Source organism: Lampetra planeri, chromosome 79 (genome assembly GCF_965212315.1).
Source record: "Lampetra planeri chromosome 79, kcLamPlan1.2.h2, whole genome shotgun sequence".
In the NCBI taxonomy this organism is placed as follows: Eukaryota; Metazoa; Chordata; class Hyperoartia; order Petromyzontiformes; family Petromyzontidae; genus Lampetra; species Lampetra planeri.
This window is the reverse complement of record NC_136184.1, coordinates 208,848-229,529: the sequence shown is the minus strand read 5'-3', so window position 1 is coordinate 229,529 and position 20,682 is coordinate 208,848. Positions and strand designations below refer to the sequence as shown.

The following is a 20,682-nucleotide window of genomic DNA, read 5'->3' as shown; positions in this document are numbered from 1 at the left end:
ACTCTAATTTCTTTAGAACTGCTTTTTGCGTTTAGTTTGGTCTTACGCTGCACCTCCGATTATCATACGGTGCGAAAGAAGTTCAACATATATACATAAATACTCACAAACTGAACTTTAACCAATATCCTGTACAAAACTATATTTGTCTTTTGTGAATGTTTGCGTGTGTTTAAATGAGTGAAGCAGGTGTGCACTTACACCACTTAGTGATGCTTTTCGCGTTGTTAATCATAACTCCTGCCAGACATTTACACGAGACCCACTAAACAGAAGCTCTCGCAGTAACGCTCACTAAACGCCACGGTTATAGTGAGTGTTGTGGAAAACGGAGATTTAAATAGCAATGCATACGATGTAACGTGGGGTAAAAATGTAACCATTACAACAGGAGTGGTTTTGCACTGGAGTCGTGAGCTCTGTACATGGGGGGGGGGGGGAATTTATAACCGCATACACACCTACACCTATAACAGTTCACCACACACTCACACAGAGTGGGGGTGAGACTACTTCATAACCAAAAACAAATCGGCATTTTGTCTTAAATCGAGGTTGCTGAGTGAAGGCACAATGGCCAATAACGCAAAGCGGCCAGCAACAAACAGCACGATTCAAGTTGTAATAGATGCTAGTTAACACATAGACTTGTGTTGCCTCCGAAACGTCGTGATTTTTATTTTATTTTACTTTCATTAATTTTAATGTTTTACCTACGTGACTTTACCGAAAAAACCTAAGAATAGTTAACACGTTTCTAGACATTGACCCATTATGTATCAAAGAACTTGGGACAAAGACGATGGGAGGGAATTTCCAAGTGGAGCAGTGCGAGGGAAGACGTGGACTATGGTGAGGCCACGTTGGTCGAATGCCGACGATATCAGCTGGGATACAAGTTCTGCTTTGTGGAGGCACAACGGGCTCAGATATTCTACATTTAATATTTAGCGTGATTTTAAATATGATAATAATTACATGTTAACTAACTGGCCTGCTATCTCAGTAGAGGAGTAAGCGGCTTCAAAATCAGAATGTTGAGTTCAAACCCTGGTTGGGGTTGACTCATCCCATCATCCTTAATGGGTCGATAAAATGGGCACTACTTTGTGGAGAAGTCCAGTCAGGTGAAGTCAAGTCAGTCTCATTTGCAAGTAGCCCGGGTTCAGAAGAATACTACATTCTTATTGAGCAATGATTGCTACACTGCCGCTGTCTTCCCAGCCATAAAAGCTCCACACGATATCAATGCTGCTTGTCTTGAGAATCAACTCGTCACCGTCATAGGAACGTGGAATAATTATCTCCACTACCGGAACAGGGCTCTAAGCAGGAGATAAGCACCACCTTAATATTTATTTTAGGAACATCACTTCACTTTAGTCAATTATAATGTGTGTCTCAGACTGCATCAGTGCATTGCACGAGTTGCGTGCCGCGTGAGCTGATCACATTGGTGGTTATCGTGAGTTGAGCTCACCGACCAATGACAAGTCACCTGGTGTGGAACTGGCAATCAAAAACACGTTCCTTCGGAGTGGGCAGGTAGGAACTTGGTTGGACAGCGCATTCGTGCACGACAGCCAGATGCACGACAGCCAGACAACTCATACCTGGTGGGCAGTGTGGAACCTGTTGTTCCTACCTGTATAAAAGATGACTTGAGGTAGCCAGGCAGCCAGCCAGGTAGCCAGGCAGCCAGCCAGGTAGCCAGCCCCCTTAACTATCGGCCCCTCCCCCTTGCTTAGGCCCCTCCCATTACCCCCCTCCCTTGACCAACCCCCCATATCCTTAGGCCCCTCCCCTGACCACCCCTCCCTTAGGCCCCTCCTCTAAACCCCTCCCCCCTCAGGCCCTTTTCATGACTCCCCCCTTCCTTAGGCCCCTCCCCTGACCCTCCTCCCTTAGGCACCTCCCCTCTCCGTACCCGGCAGTAGGTCTCCACCAATCAAAGAGCTGTGTGTATTATATATTTATTTATGCACGACAGACAGACAGACAATAAATCCCTGGTGGGCAGTGTGGAACATTGTTCCTACCTGTATAACCAACATTGTCTCAGTACAATTCTAATACTCGCTTAACGAGCGAGATCCGTTCCTTGGAAAATGCTCTAAGCAAACAGTCATACCATGCTAAAAGCTGAGTTACGTTTCAGCCTTAACATGTTCCACTCTTGAGCAACTTTATTATCGTGAGAGATACAAAATATAATTTGTAAAATAAAGTAATAGAACAACAAATGTAACACCACACATAAATAACCACAGTGCTTGCAGAGTTGCAGGTGCCACCGTTCCCCTCTCCCCACCCCTTTCCCGCTCTCCCCACCCCTCCCCAACCCTAACCCCTCCCCTCCCCAACCCTAACCCCTCCCCTCCCCCAAACCCTCCCCCCAACCTTCCCCTTACCCCTCCTCCAACCCCTCCCTCACGCCTCACTCCACCCCTCTCCATCCTGCTGCTGCTGGAGGAGACTGCCACTGACTTCCTGATGCCACAGGGCCTGAGACTGAGAAAGCAGCCACGGGGAGCCGTGCCGCGTTTGCGCGTGTCAGGGGCGAGAGACGCGAGGCGACTCAACACTTCACATTGTGGGTGATTGTGGGGAGTTTGTGGTGTGTGGGGGACGGTGGGTGGTGTGACACTTCACATTGTGGGTGAGTTCAGGGAGTTTGTGGTGCGTGGGGGACGGTGGGTGGTGTGACACTTCACAGCGTGGGTGAGTGTGGGGAGTTTGTGGTGCGTGGGGGACGGTGGGTGGTGTGGTCCAGACTATAAAACTGCCTGTGTAGGCTACAGAGCAAATGTTTTAATTGGCGCATAAATGTATGTGTGTGTGTGGAAGATGGTGTAGCACGTGTGAGTGTGGGCGCGGTGTCTCACGAGCGAGGCCACTGTGTGTGGAACTAAAATGAGTATCTGGGGCGGTGTGTAAATATGACACATTGGGGAGACAAAGGCGGTCCCACGTGGTTCTGAACACCCACCCCATCGTGTGCCATTCCGGCCTTTAAGAGGGGCTCAATAAGGGTACTGCCCCACCAGTCTGTGGAGCTACATGGGGGATGTTTGTGCTGGAGCTCGTGCTGTAGGCGTTGAAGACGCGCGACCGTGGATCCTCTGTAGGGAGCGCGCGTCTTCTGTGGGTTGCGTGGAGCTGCACGAGCGAGACACCGACGCAGATATTCCCTTCGCGAGTCACGAGATACGCGCTGGAAAGCAATCGCGCTGAAGTGTGTGGCTGGGTTGATGAAGCGAGCACCACCTTGGTGTGCTTGGCTTGTATGTTCAGTCGTGATTCATCATTTTCATCCACCATGTCATGGAAGTTTTCAATTTTTCTGTTTTCCTTAATTGCACCTTTTTCTTTAATTTCATAAAATATTTCGCCTGCAAATTTTATTGAGATTGAATGTCTCATGCGCAAGCATGCTCAGGGCATCATGCTAATTTCTCTGCTCCATCAGCTGCCCCAGCAGACCCACCTCTCTCTCTGCTCCCCCCCCCATCTCTCTATTTAAGGCCTCGACACAGGCATTGGGTCTCTGTGTGTCTATGTTGTGTGTCTCTCTCTCTCTGTGTGTCTTTGTATTGTCTCTCTCTCTCTGCTTGTGTGTGTGTCTGTGTGTCTCCGTGTCTGTGTTTTGTTTCTCTCTCAAATTTAGTTCTACCTTATGATGGTTGCTTGTGTTGCAATCGAAACGTCGTATTATATTATTTAATGTATTTACTTTCTACGTTACTTTACCGAAAGAACCAAAGAGTACCATCATTTGTTGCCAGGTAGCTTCTCAAAAATAGCTTAATAGCTCCAGTGGGCTTTACCTGATGAATATACAAAAAACAGGACCCTGCGGGGTGGGCTGGTAGGAACGACTAACCAAAGAATATAAACATAATGTATTATTACACTTGTTTAGCCAGGAAAACCCCAATGAGTCTAAAGGTTTTTGTAGGGTCCTGGCAAGTGTTTGCAGTAGGGGGCGATGTTGCTACACCTAATCGGACGATACGAAGGGAGAGTTTGAGGCCTAATTCTAGGCTTTAGGCCTAGCTGTAGGCTTTAGGCCGATGTGAGTTAATTTTTAATTTAAATGTTTTAATTATTTATGTAAAAGCTTTAAATGTAAATGTTTCTATTTAAAAACATCAGGGAATGTAACATTGTGAAACATTAACTCCCTTTCACACACGCGGGGGTACGATACGAAGGGAGAGTTTGAGGCCTAGTTCTAGGCTTTAGGCCTAGCTGTAGGCTTTAGGCCCCTGTGAGTTAATTTTTAATGTAAATGTTTTAATTAAAAGCTATATCAGGGAATTATAATTTTTAATTATAATTCACTTCGTTCCTACCAGTAATATTCACTCCTCTCCTTTAGCCTTGCTCTCCTATTGCCCCTCTCATCGTTGTCTATTGCCCTCCGTCCTCTCTGCCCAGCAAATAAGGGAGTTTTTCGTCAAACTTCACTCATTATCAGGGCACTTAATCTTCCCTTCTGGCACAATTCTCTGAGCCTGTCTCTCACCATCCACCCACTTCTCCTGTGCCCATGACTGTCTGTTCTCTCTGTATGAATGTATGCAGTCTATGCACGCCTCCTTGTTCCCCATGATGCTTGTCTGATTGTTCTGCACTGAATTTTATTATTCAGATATATTCGAGATGCTCTGTAAATGCACTCTCCATTGTATTATTTTCCACTCTGTTCCCTCCACTGCCTGTGTGTGACAAGGCTGGACGGGCACATCCCGAGCTTGACGCAGATTTAGTTGTTGTGCCTTGGGCGTAAACATCAATGGGTGTCCATTTGACAGTTATCTTTTTTTTCTCAAATATTGTAGACTAGCCCGTTTTCTATCAGACACTCTACTTCCCTTCACAGGCAAGACCTCTTCGGCAGTACTCAACTCAACCCAACTAGTCTCTTTGGTCAAGGACATAGTACTATCTCCTGATGATATCCTCGTTAGTTTTGATGTAGTATCTCTGTTTACCAAAGTTCCAGTGCCTGATACCCTAACAATAATTGAGGACTTGGTCCAACATGGATTGAATTCGGATGTACTTGCGCTGGTTAGGCATTGCCTCACCAACACTTATTTTACCTGGAATGGCACCTTCTACAAACAGAATGAGGGTACCCCTATGGGCTCCCCCTTGTCACCAGTGATAGCCAACATGTTCATGGAAAAGTTTGAATTAGACGCCATCCAGACATCCACCCTGCATCCTTCCCTGTGGAAGAGGTATGTGGATGACACTTTCGTCATTTGGCCACATGGCCTCCCAGCATTGAACCACTTCTTGGACCACATCAATTCCAGACATCCATCCATCAGATTCACCATGGAAGTGGAGAAAGATGGCAAACTACCATTCTTAGATATTCTGTTTGAGAGGAGACCTGACGGATCCTTGGGACATTCTGTTTACAGGAAAGCCACCCACACAGATTCCTACTTGAAACCGGATTCTCAGCACCACCCATCTCAAAAGAATTCTCTCATCAAAACGCTATACCACAGAGCTCATGGCATTTCTGACCAACACCACCGGGCCAGTGAATTAAGACATGTACACTGGGCCCTCAGGATGAACGGATACTCTGAACGCACCATCCGCCAAGTTGTTTCTCCCACCATACAGAAACAGCCACTTGAAACTCCGATCAAAACTGTCACGTTACCATACATAGCAGGCGTGACCAAAAAGATCTCCAAAATTCTAAACAAACATAAGATCCAAGTCCGATTCAGTACAGTACATAAAATTCGTGATCTAATTCCATCTGTGAAGGATGTCATCTCTGACTTGCAATACCCTGGAGTCTATAAACTGAGTTGCAGCTGTGGTGACTGTTACATTGGGGAAACGAAACGTCATGTCTCTGATCGTGTCCGCGAGCACAAGTCAGATTTGAAACACGGCAAAATTGAGTCGTCCGCTGTTGCCGATCATTGCTACAACTCGGTGGGCTCTCATGAGATTGTTTTCTCCGAGACTAAGGTGCTCTGCAAGCCTTCTGGCTACCATCAAAGGTTTGTACACGAAGCCATTCAGATATGCAAACACAGACATAATTTCAACCGTGATGATGGGTACAAACTTAGTAATCATTGGAAAGATGTTATCAACCATGCAAAAAAGATTTAATTACACATTTTTGGACCATCTTATCTGACAGGCACTATTTTACTTCACCGAGTGTTAACATCCCTAACGTTTAACAGTACTCTTTATTGTCAGCCAACACTGGTATAAACATGGGCATTTCCGCTCCTTTTCTATTATGTACATCCACAGTTACTTGCGCAACACGTCCCTGACCACGAGTCCATTCATCCCACTGTGACTTGCGCACAAACAGCATAACAAAGAGCGGCTTAATCGTATCTAATTCATTTACCCACCCAGCAGTATAACAAAAGCAGTAATTGACCACTTCACAACTCCTCCTCCCCCGCTGCCCTTCCTGGCTCCTCCCCCCTTAACCACTATATAAGGTACAGATATTTTGCTGTGACGGTTTCACCTGAAGACGGAAGCTTGTGTTGCCTCCGAAACGTCGTGATTTTTATTGTTTTATTTTTATTAATTTTAATTTCATTTTTTACTTACGTGACTTTACCGAAAGAACTAAGAGTATGAATCCTTGCAGTCACGAAAGCTTCAAATCTAGAATTAAAAAGAATTGGCCACCAAGAATCAGTTTGACGCCTGGTGACAAGAACATCAAGAATGAGCCTCTGGTTGATAGGAATAAAATTGTATTTCCCCCACTGCACATAAAACTTGGGTTAATGAAGCAATTCGTCAAAGCTCTTGGTCACACTGGAGACTGCTTCAGCTATATATATGTTCAACCTTTTCAAGTCTCAGTGCCGAGAAGAAAAAGGCAGGAATATTTGATGGCCCTCAAATAAGAACACTCATCAGGGATCCACACTTTGTTACAACAATGACTGCGGCAGAGGCTAGAGCTTGGAATGCATTCTCTGATGTGGTGCGGAATTTCCTTGGGAACAGGAAAGCGGACAACTATCGAGAGATTGTGGAGGAGCTGCTCTTGAGTTTCCAAGCACTTGGATGTAGAATGAGCATCAAGGTTCACTACTTACATCGTCACTTGGCCCAGTTTCCAGAGAACATGGGTCACGTGAGCGAAGAGCAAGGTGAACGCTTTCATCAAGACATTAAAGTTATGGAAGAACGTTACCAAGGCCGATGGGACTCAAACATGATGGCAGGCTACTGCTGGTCCTTGATGAGAGACATTCCACAAGCTGTACATCGGAGATCGTCAAAGAAGAGGTCGTTTATGCAGATGTAACATCACTATTGTGAATGACCTTTTTGTACATATTTTTCTTATCTTCACAATTCAGTTCTTACATGGTAATATGCATTCACTCACATTGATATGCAGTCACTCTCACAACTTTGTGCTACGGCTCATTAAATTTTTGTTTCATTATTATTGTATATTGTATATTATCTTATTCTTGTATGGATGTCTGTTTAGCTATTCGTATATGAGCATAAATTTGCTGTTTTTATTGAAAATGCAATATTTGATATCTCAAAAACCTGATGTGATAGACAAAAACTGATGCCAGATTTGGAATCAGCACCCCAAAATTACATTAAAACCGTTCGAATACCTTATGCCAGAAAAAGTGTGTTGACCAATGTAATAGAGTAAAGCCCTGCTGGATAATTGGGACCCTATGTCCTGTCTGTCGTGTTGTTTTTTTTACCATACTTCACCACGCTGCCGAGTGCAGGTTGGTGAAGCGAGGGGGGCAGGATTGATTAATTTGTCACTCGCCTCTGGATTTAGTCCATAGGTGTGTAGTGATGTACGGCAAGCACTGTGCAATTGGTCGACCCCACATGCATGCCCTGGGCACCCTATCGCATGAGATATTCAATCTCAATCAATTTTGCTGGTGAAATATTTTCTGGAATGAAAATACAATAAAGGAAAAACGGAAACTGCCATGACATGATGCACAGGTGTGCTCTCTTCATCCACCCAACCATACACTTCAGCGCGATTGTTTTCCAGCGCCTATCTCGTGACACGCTATGGAAATCGCTGCGTCGGTGTCCGCTCGTGCAGGTCCACGCTACACACAGCAGACGCGCGCTCCCCACAGAGGATCCATGGTCGCGCGTCTTCTACGCCTACAACACGAGCTCCAGCACGAACATCCCCCATGCAGCTCCACAGACTGGTGGGGCAAGTGCTGTTATTGAGCCCCTATGAAGGTCAGCATAGTACACGAAATGGTAGGTGGTCAGAACCACGCCCGACCGCCTTTGTCTTCCCAATGTGTGATGTTTACACACCGCACCAGACACTCATTTGCGTTACACACACATTGACCTCCCGACCCACCACCGCACACACACTCACACACTACACCTTCTTCCACACACACACAGACATTTAGGCACCAATAAAAAATCCCCCGTGTAGCCTACACAGGCGGTTTATAGTCTGGACCACACCACCCACCGTCCCACACGCACCACAAACTTCCTACACCCACGCTGTGAGATGTCACACCACCCACCGTCCCCCACGCACCACAAACTCCCCACACTCACCCACGCTGTCAAGTTTCACACCACCCACCGTCCCCCATGCACCACGAACTCCTCACACTCACCCACGATGTGAAGTGTTGAGTCGCTGTATTTGTTCCACCTGAGGACGGTCGCTTGTGTTCCGATCGAAACGTCGTGATCTATTACTTTTCTACCTACGTGACTTTACCGAAATAACCAAAGAGTATGGATTCCTGCAGTAACGAAAGCTTCAAATCAAGAACATAGATAACCCGTATAGTTTGATCAGGATATTGGTGAAAGTTCAGTTTGTGAGTATTTCTGTATATATGTTGAACTTTTTTCACACCGTATGCAGCCAACCCTGATAATTGGAGGTGTGATGTAAGGACAACAAACGAAAAATAAAAAGCAGTTCTAAAGAAATTAGATTTCAATCTAAATTTAAAAGTGCATAGCTCCCAGTGGCTTCATAATATCGCACGGAAGAGCGTTCCAGATGGCCGCAGAAGCGCATATTAAAGCGCACGATGCAGTGACCGTCTTTGTTCGATGGCGAATGAAAAACTACTGCGATGGTGACTGGGGTTCGCGTGTAAGTTTATGCTCTTAACGAGATCAGCAAGGTATTGTGGTTCAATTGTGACCAGCATTTTGTGTGTAATGAGTGCGACCTTATCATCGATTCGTTCGGCAACAGGAAGCCAAATTGGCTCGGCAAGCACTGGACAGACATGGTCAGATCTTGCACTATCGGTCACGACACGTACCAAAGAGTTTTGTAAATGCTGCAGCTTGGTTAATATTTTGCCAGACGTCCCGAAGAACAGTGAGTATATATGAAGGAGAGAATGGCGAACGAGGGGGTTCCTGGCTAGCACCATGCCCAGCCGCCTTTGGCTCCTCAATTGTGATCATATGCTGAGTCGACTTAGGGAAGGCCAAAGACCGGTTCAGATATTCGTCAACAATGTCGAACATGAGTGGTTCATAGCGCAGTGTGATAACCGTGGCGCCACCGCTCCCCACAAGCGTTTTCACACACAAAGACAACGATCCCTCATATAGCCTTAACATACTGTAGGACCAAGTGCTGTTAGCGAACACCTATGAAGGCCTACACGGCACACGGTGGGTTGGGTGGCCAACACCACGTCCGGCCGCCTTTATTTTCCTAATGGCGTTGTTTACACGCCACACCAGGTACTTATTTTGAGGCTGATTTGACACACACATGCACACACACACGCGTTTACAAAGACAACGATCCGCCATTTAGCCTTAACAGACTTCTTCTTGGTTCTTTCGGTAAAGTCACGTAGAAGGGAAGTAATAAAATAATAAAAATAAAACATAATAAAACAATTCTCACGACGTTTCGGCCACAACGCAAGCAGCCGTCCTCAGGCGAAGAATGAGACATTATCAAGCTAGGAGCTTATATAGGTGTAGCGAGGAGGAGCGCCTTAACAAAAGAATGTGCATATGAAGTGGAATTTAGCATACCAATGGGCAATGCGTAGGAGGTGGGCGGAGGGGTTTCAAAGTCCCATTATGCCCATGCATTATGCAGGATCAACAGCACCACGGGGGGGCGCAAGGAACAGCGTTAATAAAGGAAAGGAATGTTAATGATATGTAGCTGCATTTACCAAACAACCATGTAGAAAACCAAAGTAAAAAAAAAACTACATAAAAAACTAAAATATAAACTGATACTTACTATACTCTACAATAAGCTGAGTTACTAACAACAAATAATAAATTACAATTCTACGTCGTAAGAAGTATATAATATACTTCCATCTAAACTTTATTCTCTTAGCATATACAGTACTATATACTGCCATAGATAAACCCAACATTAAATTATATACTGTATTTCTGTAAACCACCCTATACTTTATACATTTTAATATAACACTATGTATTATTCAACTCACCCTAATGTGTATCGAAATGGTTTATTACGTCCTTCCAATGATTGCTAAGCCTGAATCCATCTTCTCGGTTAAAATTGTCTCTGTGTTTGTATATGTGGATCGCCTCATGAACGAATCTTTTATGATAGCCAGATGGCTTGCAGAGAACCTCCGTCTTGGAGAAGTCAATGTCATGTGAGCCCACTGAGTTGTAGCAGTGGTCTGCCACGGTTGAGGTGTTTGTCCTACCGTGTTTTAGATGTGTCGTTTGGTTTCCCCAATGTAACTGCTGCCACAGAGGCAACTTAGTTTGTAGACGCCAGGGTACTGTATGTCTGGAATCACATCTTTTACAGACGGTACCAGATCACGGATTTTATGTACTGTGTTGAATCGGACCTGGATCTTGTGTTTAATCAGGATTTTGGAGATCTTTTTTGTGACCCCAGCAATGTAGGGTAAGGTGATGGTCTTGAAAGGCTCCTCAACAGGATCCTTCTTGATGGTTGGAGTGATGGCTTTGCGGATTGTGTAGTCGGAGTAACCATTAGCCTTAAGAGCTTGGCGTACGTGTTTGAGTTCACTGGAAATGTGTTCATGGTCGGAGATGCATTGGGCTCTATGATATAGAGTCTTGATGAGGGAATTCTTCTGGGATGGATGGTGGTGGGAATCCGGTTTTAGATAAGCATCCGTGTGGGTGGCTTTCCTGTAGACAGAGTGGCTCATTGAACCATCAGGTCTCCTTTTGATTAGGACATCCAAAAAGTGTAGCTTGCCATCATTTTCGACTTCCATGGTGAATCTGATGGCTGGGTGTATGGAATTGATGTGGTCGAGAAATTGGTCTAGAGCAGGCCGGCCATGTGGCCAGATGACAAAAGTGTCGTCTACGTACCTCTTCCATAAGGTCGGGCGTAGAGTGGCAGTCTGGATGGCGTCCGTCTCAAATTTCTCCATGAAGATGTTATCTATGGCAGTATATAGTACTGTATATGCTAAGAGAATAAAGTTTAGATGGAAGTATATTATATACTTCTTACGACGTAGAATTGTAATTTATTATTTGTTGTTAGTAACTCAGCTTATTGTAGAGTATAGTAAGTATCAGTTTATATTTTAGTTTTTTATGTAGTTTTTTTTTACTTTGGTTTTCTACATGGTTGTTTGGTAAATGCAGCTACATATCATTAACATTCCTTTCCTTTATTAACGCTGTTCCTTGCGCCCCCCCGTGGTGCTGTTGATCCTGCATAATGCATGGGCATAATGGGACTTTGAAACCCCTCCGCCCACCTCCTACGCATTGCCCATTGGTATGCTAAATTCCTCTTCATATGCACATTCTTTTGTTAAGGCGCTCCTCCTCGCTACACCTATATAAGCTCCTAGCTTGATAATGTCTCATTCTTCACCTGAGGACGGCTGCTTGCGTTGTGGCCGAAACGTCGTGAGAATTGTTTTATTATGTTTTATTTTTATTATTTTATTACTTCCCTTCTACGTGACTTTACCGAAAGAACCAAGAAGATGAATCCCTGCAGTCACGAAAGCTTTAAATCGAAACCTTAACAGACTGTTGGGGCAAGTGCTGTTAGCGAGCACCTATGAAGGCCGGCACGGCACACGAGGGGGTGGGTGGCCCATATCACGCCCGGCCGCCTTTGTCTCCCTAGTGACGATATTTACACACCGCACCAGGTACTCATTTGAGGCTGAGTCGACCTAGGGGAGGCCCGGGACTGGTTCAGATAATCGGCATTGGTGTTGGCCGTTTACAAACACATACACACACACAACAACAACAACCGCCATTCGCCACTAAGTGGCGGTGACGTCACTACGACGCTTGTGCCAGGCTATGTGCACCTTGAGGCCACGTGAAGTGTCGAACGCCCGCTGGCAAGAGGTCACAGGGCAGACCCAGGTGCCACGGGTCGACTGACTGAGATGGCTGGCTGATGCACCACCTGTGCCCCCTACTGTGCCAACTTGCTGTGCTTTAGCCACCCGGCGGTGATGGTCTTGAAAGGCTCCTCAACAGGATCCTTCTTGATGGTTGGAGTGATGGCTTTGCGGATTGTGTAGTCGGAGTAACCATTAGCCTTAAGAGCTTGGCGTACGTGTTTGAGTTCACTGGAAATGTGTTCATGGTCGGAGATGCATTGGGCTCTATGATATAGAGTCTTGATGAGGGAATTCTTCTGGGATGGATGGTGGTGGGAATCCGGTTTTAGATAAGCATCCGTGTGGGTGGCTTTCCTGTAGACAGAGTGGCTCATTGAACCATCAGGTCTCTTCTTGGTTCTTTCGGTAAAGTCACGTAGAAGGGAAGTAATAAAATAATAAAAATAAAACATAATAAAACAATTCTCACGACGTTTCGGCCACAACGCAAGCAGCCATCCTCAGGCGAAGAATGAAACACCCCAAGCTTGGAGCGTATATTTAAGCTGGGTTAGAGGGGGGGGAGGTGGGAAGAAGAGCGCCTAAACAAAATAATTTGCATATCAAGAGGAATTCAGCATATGGAAAATGCGTAGGAGGTGGGCGGGGGGGGGTTCCAAATCAATACTATGCCCGTGCATTATGCAGGATTAGCAGCATCAAAGGGGGGGGGGAAGTGGGGGAGCATTAACAAAGGAAAGGAATGTTAATAGTATGTAGCTGTAGTTACTAAACAACCACGTAAAAAACTACAGTATAAACTGCATGACAAACTAAAGTATAAACTACATAGCATCATCAGTAAACTTACTATACTCTACAATAAGCTGAGTTACTAACAGTAAGTAATACATGAAAAATTCTACGTTGTAAAAAATTATATAATATGCTTCCATCTAAACTTTATTCTCTTACATCACACGCGTCTATACCGTACTATATACTTCCATAGGCAAAACCAACATTAAATTACATACTGTATTGCTATAAACCACCCTATACCTTATACATTTTTAATATAACACTATGTATTATTCTACCCACCCTAATGTGTATCAAAATGGTTTATTACGTCCTTCCAGTGATTGCTAAGCCAGAATCCATCTTCTCGGTTAAAATTGTCTCTGTGTTTGTAAATGTGGATCGCCTCATGTACGAATCTCTCATGATAGCCAGATGGCTTGCAGAGAACCTCTGTCTTGGAGAAGTCAATGTCATGTGAGCCCACTGAGTTGTAACAGTGATCTGCCACGGCTGAGGTGTTTGTCCTACAGTGTTTCAGGTCAGCTTTATGTTCACGGATGCGGTCCGAGACATGTCGTTTGGTTTCCCCAATGTAACTGCTACCACAGAGGCAACTTAGTTTGTAGACACCAGGGTACTGTATGTCTGGAACCACATCTTTTACAGACGGTACCAGATCACGGATTTTATGTACTGTGTTGAATCGGACCTGGATCTTGTGTTTAATCAGGATTTTGGAGATCTTTTTTGTGACCCCAGCAATGTAGGGTAAGGTGATGGTCTTGAAAGGCTCCTCAACAGGATCCTTCTTGGTGGTTGGAGTGATGGCTTTGCGGATTGTGTAGTCGGAGTAACCATTAGCCTTAAGAGCTTGGCGTACGTGTTTGAGTTCACTGGAAATGTGTTCATGGTCGGAGATGCATTGGGCTCTATGATATAGAGTCTTGATGAGGGAATTCTTCTGGGATGGATGGTGGTGGGAATCCGGTTTTAGATAAGCATCCGTGTGGGTGGCTTTCCTGTAGACAGAGTGGCTCATTGAACCATCAGGTCTCCTTTTGATTAGGACATCCAAAAAGGGTAGCTTGCCATCATTTTCGACTTCCATGGTGAATCTGATGGCTGGGTGTATGGAATTGATATGGTCGAGAAATTGGTCTAGAGCAGGCCGGCCATGTGGCCAGATGACAAAAGTGTCGTCTACGTACCTCTTCCATAAGGTCGGGCGTAGAGTGGCAGTCTGGATGGCGTCCGTCTCAAATTTCTCCATGAAGATGTTGGCTACAACCGGAGATAAGGGGGAGCCCATTGGGGTGCCCTCAATTTGCTTGTAGAAGGTTCCATTCCAGGTGAAGTATGTATTGGTTAAGCAGTGTCTCACCAGGGGGGGTACCCCAGCATTCAGTCCTTGATGAACCAAGTCTTCAATGATTGCGATGGTGTCAGGCACAGGCACCTTGGTGAACAAGGAAACCACATCAAAACTGACAAGCAGGTCGTCTGGGGACAGGGCAATCCCCTTGATTGTTGATACCAGGTCAGTAGAGTTTAGTACTGCAGAGGTGGTTTTTCCAGTGAAAGGCCGTAGGATTTCGGACAAAAAACGAGCCAGTTTGTAAGTCGGGGAGTTGATAGTAGAGACAATGGGACGAAGAGGTGTATCTTCTTTATGTATCTTTGGCAAGCCGTACAATCTTGGTGGCCTGGCTGCAGAAGGTTTCAACGAGAACTGTTTGGTCTGATCAATTAATGCGGTTGAAGCAGAAATGATGTTGTTGGTTTTGGAGACGAGGCTGTTGGTGGGGTCTCTTTTTATTTTTGTATAGCTGCCATCGGTGAGTAGTTCTTGAATTTTGTTGTTGTATTCTATTTTGTCCATGATGACAGTGGCATTGCCTTTGTCGGCTGAGAGGATGACAATGTCATCCTTCTTTTTTAATTGAGCTAATTCAAAACGCTCATCTTTGCTGATGTTGCTAGCTGGCATCTTAGCGTTTTTGAGGGTTACAGAGATTTCCGATCTTGCTACGTCTGCAGCGATGTGACTCAAGCCCTTGAGAGCTACATCTACTCGAGCAATTATATCATTAACTGGTATGTGTCTAGGTGTGACTGCAAAGTTTAGTCCTTTAGCTAAAACGGATTTCAAACCTTCAGAAATAGGACTGTTACTGCGATTAATTACGACTTTGTTAACATCTAGCTTTTCAATGTGTGGGTCCGGTTTCTTGTTTGAGAGGCGGTTGAATTTGGAAATCAAGTTGTCCTTACATTTAGTCGACATAGCGGCAGCTGAAGAGGCAGTCATTTTTTCCACATGTTCCCAATCCGATGTGGACATTGTTGCACTCAAGGATAAGTGTGATTTGTAGAGTGTCTTGTCTAACTGATCTAGTTCGGTGCGCGTAAGTCTGATTTTCTCTGAGATAAGAGCTAAGCTAGTTCTAGACAGAATTCGTTTCGCATTAGAAGAAGTTACAGCAGCAGATGTTAGTGTAAATGCGTTCGGTATTACCTTAGAGTCGCGGCATCTCTTCAGAAAGGTGAGAGACTCGATTAGCTGAGCCTTCTTGTCCCGGAGCTTGTTGAAGGATCTCAAAGTTATGTGGAAACCCTCCCCGTAGAGGCGGTTAAATTTCGATTTAAAGCTTTCGTGACTGCAGGGATTCATCTTCTTGGTTCTTTCGGTAAAGTCACGTAGAAGGGAAGTAATAAAATAATAAAAATAAAACATAATAAAACAATTCTCACGACGTTTCGGCCACAACGCAAGCAGCCATCCTCAGGCGAAGAATGAAACACCCCAAGCTTGGAGCGTATATTTAAGCTGGGTTAGAGGGGGGGGAGGTGGGAAGAAGAGCGCCTAAACAAAATAATTTGCATATCAAGAGGAATTCAGCATATGGAAAATGCGTAGGAGGTGGGCGGGGGGGGGTTCCAAATCAATACTATGCCCGTGCATTATGCAGGATTAGCAGCATCAAAGGGGGGGGGGAAGTGGGGGAGCATTAACAAAGGAAAGGAATGTTAATAGTATGTAGCTGTAGTTACTAAACAACCACGTAAACAACTACAGTATAAACTGCATGACAAACTAAAGTATAAACTACATAGCATCATCAGTAAACTTACTATACTCTACAATAAGCTGAGTTACTAACAGTAAGTAATACATGAAAAATTCTACGTTGTAAAAAATTATATAATATGCTTCCATCTAAACTTTATTCTCTTACATCACACGCGTCTATACCGTACTATATACTTCCATAGGCAAAACCAACATTAAATTACATACTGTATTGCTATAAACCACCCTATACCTTATACATTTTTAATATAACACTATGTATTATTCTACCCACCCTAATGTGTATCAAAATGGTTTATTACGTCCTTCCAGTGATTGCTAAGCCAGAATCCATCTTCTCGGTTAAAATTGTCTCTGTGTTTGTAAATGTGGATCGCCTCATGTACGAATCTCTCATGATAGCCGGATTCCCACCACCATCCATCCCAGAAGAATTCCCTCATCAAGACTCTATATCATAGAGCCCAATGCATCTCCGACCATGAACACATTTCCAGTGAACTCAAACACGTACGCCAAGCTCTTAAGGCTAATGGTTACTCCGACTACACAATCCGCAAAGCCATCACTCCAACCACCAAGAAGGATCCTGTTGAGGAGCCTTTCAAGACCATCACCTTACCCTACATTGCTGGGGTCACAAAAAAGATCTCCAAAATCCTGATTAAACACAAGATCCAGGTCCGATTCAACACAGTACATAAAATCCGTGATCTGGTTCCGTCTGTAAAAGATGTGGTTCCAGACATACAGTACCCTGGTGTCTACAAACTAAGTTGCCTCTGTGGTAGCAGTTACATTGGGGAAACCAAACGACATGTCTCGGACCGCATCCGTGAACATAAAGCTGACCTGAAACACTGTAGGACAAACACCTCAGCCGTGGCAGATCACTGTTACAACTCAGTGGGCTCACATGACATTGACTTCTCCAAGACAGAGGTTCTCTGCAAGCCATCTGGCTATCATGAGAGATTCGTACATGAGGCGATCCACATTTACAAACACAGAGACAATTTTAACCGAGAAGATGGATTCTGGCTTAGCAATCACTGGAAGGACGTAATAAACCATTTTGATACACATTAGGGTGGGTAGAATAATACATAGTGTTATATTAAAAATGTATAAGGTATAGGGTGGTTTATAGCAATACAGTATGTAATTTAATGTTGGTTTTGCCTATGGAAGTATATAGTACGGTATAGACGCGTGTGATGTAAGAGAATAAAGTTTAGATGGAAGCATATTATATAATTTTTTACAACGTAGAATTTTTCATGTATTACTTACTGTTAGTAACTCAGCTTATTGTAGAGTATAGTAAGTTTACTGATGATGCTATGTAGTTTATACTTTAGTTTGTCATGCAGTTTATACTGTAGTTTTTTACGTGGTTGTTTAGTAACTACAGCTACATACTATTAACATTCCTTTCCTTTGTTAATGCTCCCCCACTTCCCCCCCCCCCTTTGATGCTGCTAATCCTGCATAATGCACGGGCATAGTATTGATTTGGAACCCCCCCCCCGCCCACCTCCTACGCATTTTCCATATGCTGAATTCCTCTTGATATGCAAATTATTTTGTTTAGGCGCTCTTCTTCCCACCTCCCCCCCCTCTAACCCAGCTTAAATATACGCTCCAAGCTTGGGGTGTTTCATTCTTCGCCTGAGGATGGCTGCTTGCGTTGTGGCCGAAACGTCGTGAGAATTGTTTTATTATGTTTTATTTTTATTATTTTATTACTTCCCTTCTACGTGACTTTACCGAAAGAACCAAGAAGATGAATCCCTGCAGTCACGAAAGCTTTAAATCGAAATTCCATCAGGTCTCCTTTTGATTAGGACATCCAAAAAGGGTAGCTTGCCATCATTTTCGACTTCCATGGTGAATCTGATGGCTGGGTGTATGGAATTGATGTGGTCGAGAAATTGGTCTAGAGCAGGCCGGCCATGTGGCCAGATGACAAAAGTGTCGTCTACGTACCTCTTCCATAAGGTCGGGCGTAGAGTGGCAGTCTGGATGGCGTCCGTCTCAAATTTCTCCATGAAGATGTTATCTATGGCAGTATATAGTACTGTATATGCTAAGAGAATAAAGTTTAGATGGAAGTATATTATATACTTCTTACGACGTAGAATTGTAATTTATTATTTGTTGTTAGTAACTCAGCTTATTGTAGAGTATAGTAAGTATCAGTTTATATTTTAGTTTTTTATGTAGTTTTTTTTTACTTTGGTTTTCTACATGGTTGTTTGGTAAATGCAGCTACATATCATTAACTTTCCTTTATTAACGCTGTTCCTTGCGCCCCCCCGTGGTGCTGTTGATCCTGCATAATGCATGGGCATAATGGGACTTTGAAACCCCTCCGCCCACCTCCTACGCATTGCCCATTGGTATGCTAAATTCCTCTTCATATGCACATTCTTTTGTTAAGGCGCTCCTCCTCGCTACACCTATATAAGCTCCTAGCTTGATAATGTCTCATTCTTCGCCTGAGGACGGCTGCTTGCGTTGTGGCCGAAACGTCGTGAGAATTGTTTTATTATGTTTTATTTTTATTATTTTATTACTTCTCTTCTACGTGACTTTACCGAAAGAACCAAGAAGATGAATCCCTGCAGTCACGAAAGCTTTAAATCGAAACCTTAACAGACTGTTGGGGCAAGTGCTGTTAGCGAGCACCTATGAAGGCCGGCACGGCACACGAGGGGGTGGGTGGCCCATATCACGCCCGGCCGCCTTTGTCTCCCTAGTGACGATATTTACACACCGCACCAGGTACTCATTTGAGGCTGAGTCGACCTAGGGGAGGCCCGGGACTGGTTCAGATAATCGGCATTGGTGTTGGCCGTTTACAAACACATACACACACACAACAACAACAACCGCCATTCGCCACTAAGTGGCGGTGACGTCACTACGACGCTTGTGCCAGGCTATGTGCACCTTGAGGCCACGTGAAGTGTCGAACGCCCGCTGGCAAGAGGTCACGGGGCAGACCCAGGTGCCACGGGTCGACTGACTGAGATGGCTGGCTGATGCACCACCTGTGCCCCCTACTGTGCCAACTTGCTGTGCTTTAGCCACCCGGCGGTGATGGTCTTGAAAGGCTCCTCAACAGGATCCTTCTTGATGGTTGGAGTGATGGCTTTGCGGATTGTGTAGTCGGAGTAACCATTAGCCTTAAGAGCTTGGCGTACGTGTTTGAGTTCACTGGAAATGTGTTCATGGTCGGAGATGCATTGGGCTCTATGATATAGAGTCTTGATGAGGGAATTCTTCTGGGATGGATGGTGGTGGGAATCCGGTTTTAGATAAGCATCCGTGTGGGTGGCTTTCCTGTAGACAGAGTGGCTCATTGAACCATCAGGTCTCTTCTTGGTTCTTTCGGTAAAGTCACGTAGAAGGGAAGTAATAAAATAATAAAAATAAAACATAATAAAACAATTCTCACGACGTTTCGGCCACAACGCAAGCAGCCATCCTCAGGCGAAGAATGAAACACCCCAAGCTTGGAGCGTATATTTAAGCTGGGTTAGAGGGGGGGGAGGTGGGAAGAAGAGCGCCTAAACAAAATAATTTGCATATCAAGAGGAATTCAGCATATGGAAAATGCGTAGGAGGTGGGCGGGGGGGGGTTCCAAATCAATACTATGCCCGTGCATTATGCAGGATTAGCAGCATCAAAGGGGGGGGGGAAGTGGGGGAGCATTAACAAAGGAAAGGAATGTTAATAGTATGTAGCTGTAGTTACTAAACAACCACGTAAAAAACTACAGTATAAACTGCATGACAAACTAAAGTATAAACTACATAGCATCATCAGTAAACTTACTATACTCTACAATAAGCTGAGTTACTAACAGTAAGTAATACATGAAAAATTCTACGTTGTAAAAAATTATATAATATGCTTCCATCTAAACTTTATTCTCTTACATCACACGCGTCTATACCGTACTATATACTTCCATAGGCAAAACCAACATTAAATTACATACTGTATTGCTATAAACCACCCTATACCTTATACATTTTTAATATAACACTATGTATTATTCTACCCACCCTAATGTGTATCAAAATGGTTTATTACGTCCTTCCAGTGATTGCTAAGCCAGAATCCATCTTCTCGGTTAAAATTGTCTCTGTGTTTGTAAATGTGGATCGCCTCATGTACGAATCTCTCATGATAGCCAGATGGCTTGCAGAGAACCTCTGTCTTGGAGAAGTCAATGTCATGTGAGCCCACTGAGTTGTAACAGTGATCTGCCACGGCTGAGGTGTTTGTCCTACAGTGTTTCAGGTCAGCTTTATGTTCACGGATGCGGTCCGAGACATGTCGTTTGGTTTCCCCAATGTAACTGCTACCACAGAGGCAACTTAGTTTGT

At 44.4% G+C, this 20,682-nt stretch overlaps 1 long non-coding RNA gene across 2 annotated transcripts in view; it reads left to right on the top strand.

Moving 5' to 3' along the window:
• Window positions 1-2,463: 2,463 nt before the first annotated feature.
• LOC144738255 (uncharacterized) overlaps window positions 2,464-20,682 on the top strand; it is a 53,671-nt gene continuing 35,452 nt past the window's right edge. For both annotated transcript variants that reach the window (XR_013589201.1, XR_013589200.1), the window contains exons 1-2: window positions 2,464-2,593; window positions 8,126-8,274. This is a non-coding gene — a long non-coding RNA (uncharacterized LOC144738255). The remainder of the gene's footprint in view (window positions 2,594-8,125; window positions 8,275-20,682) is intronic.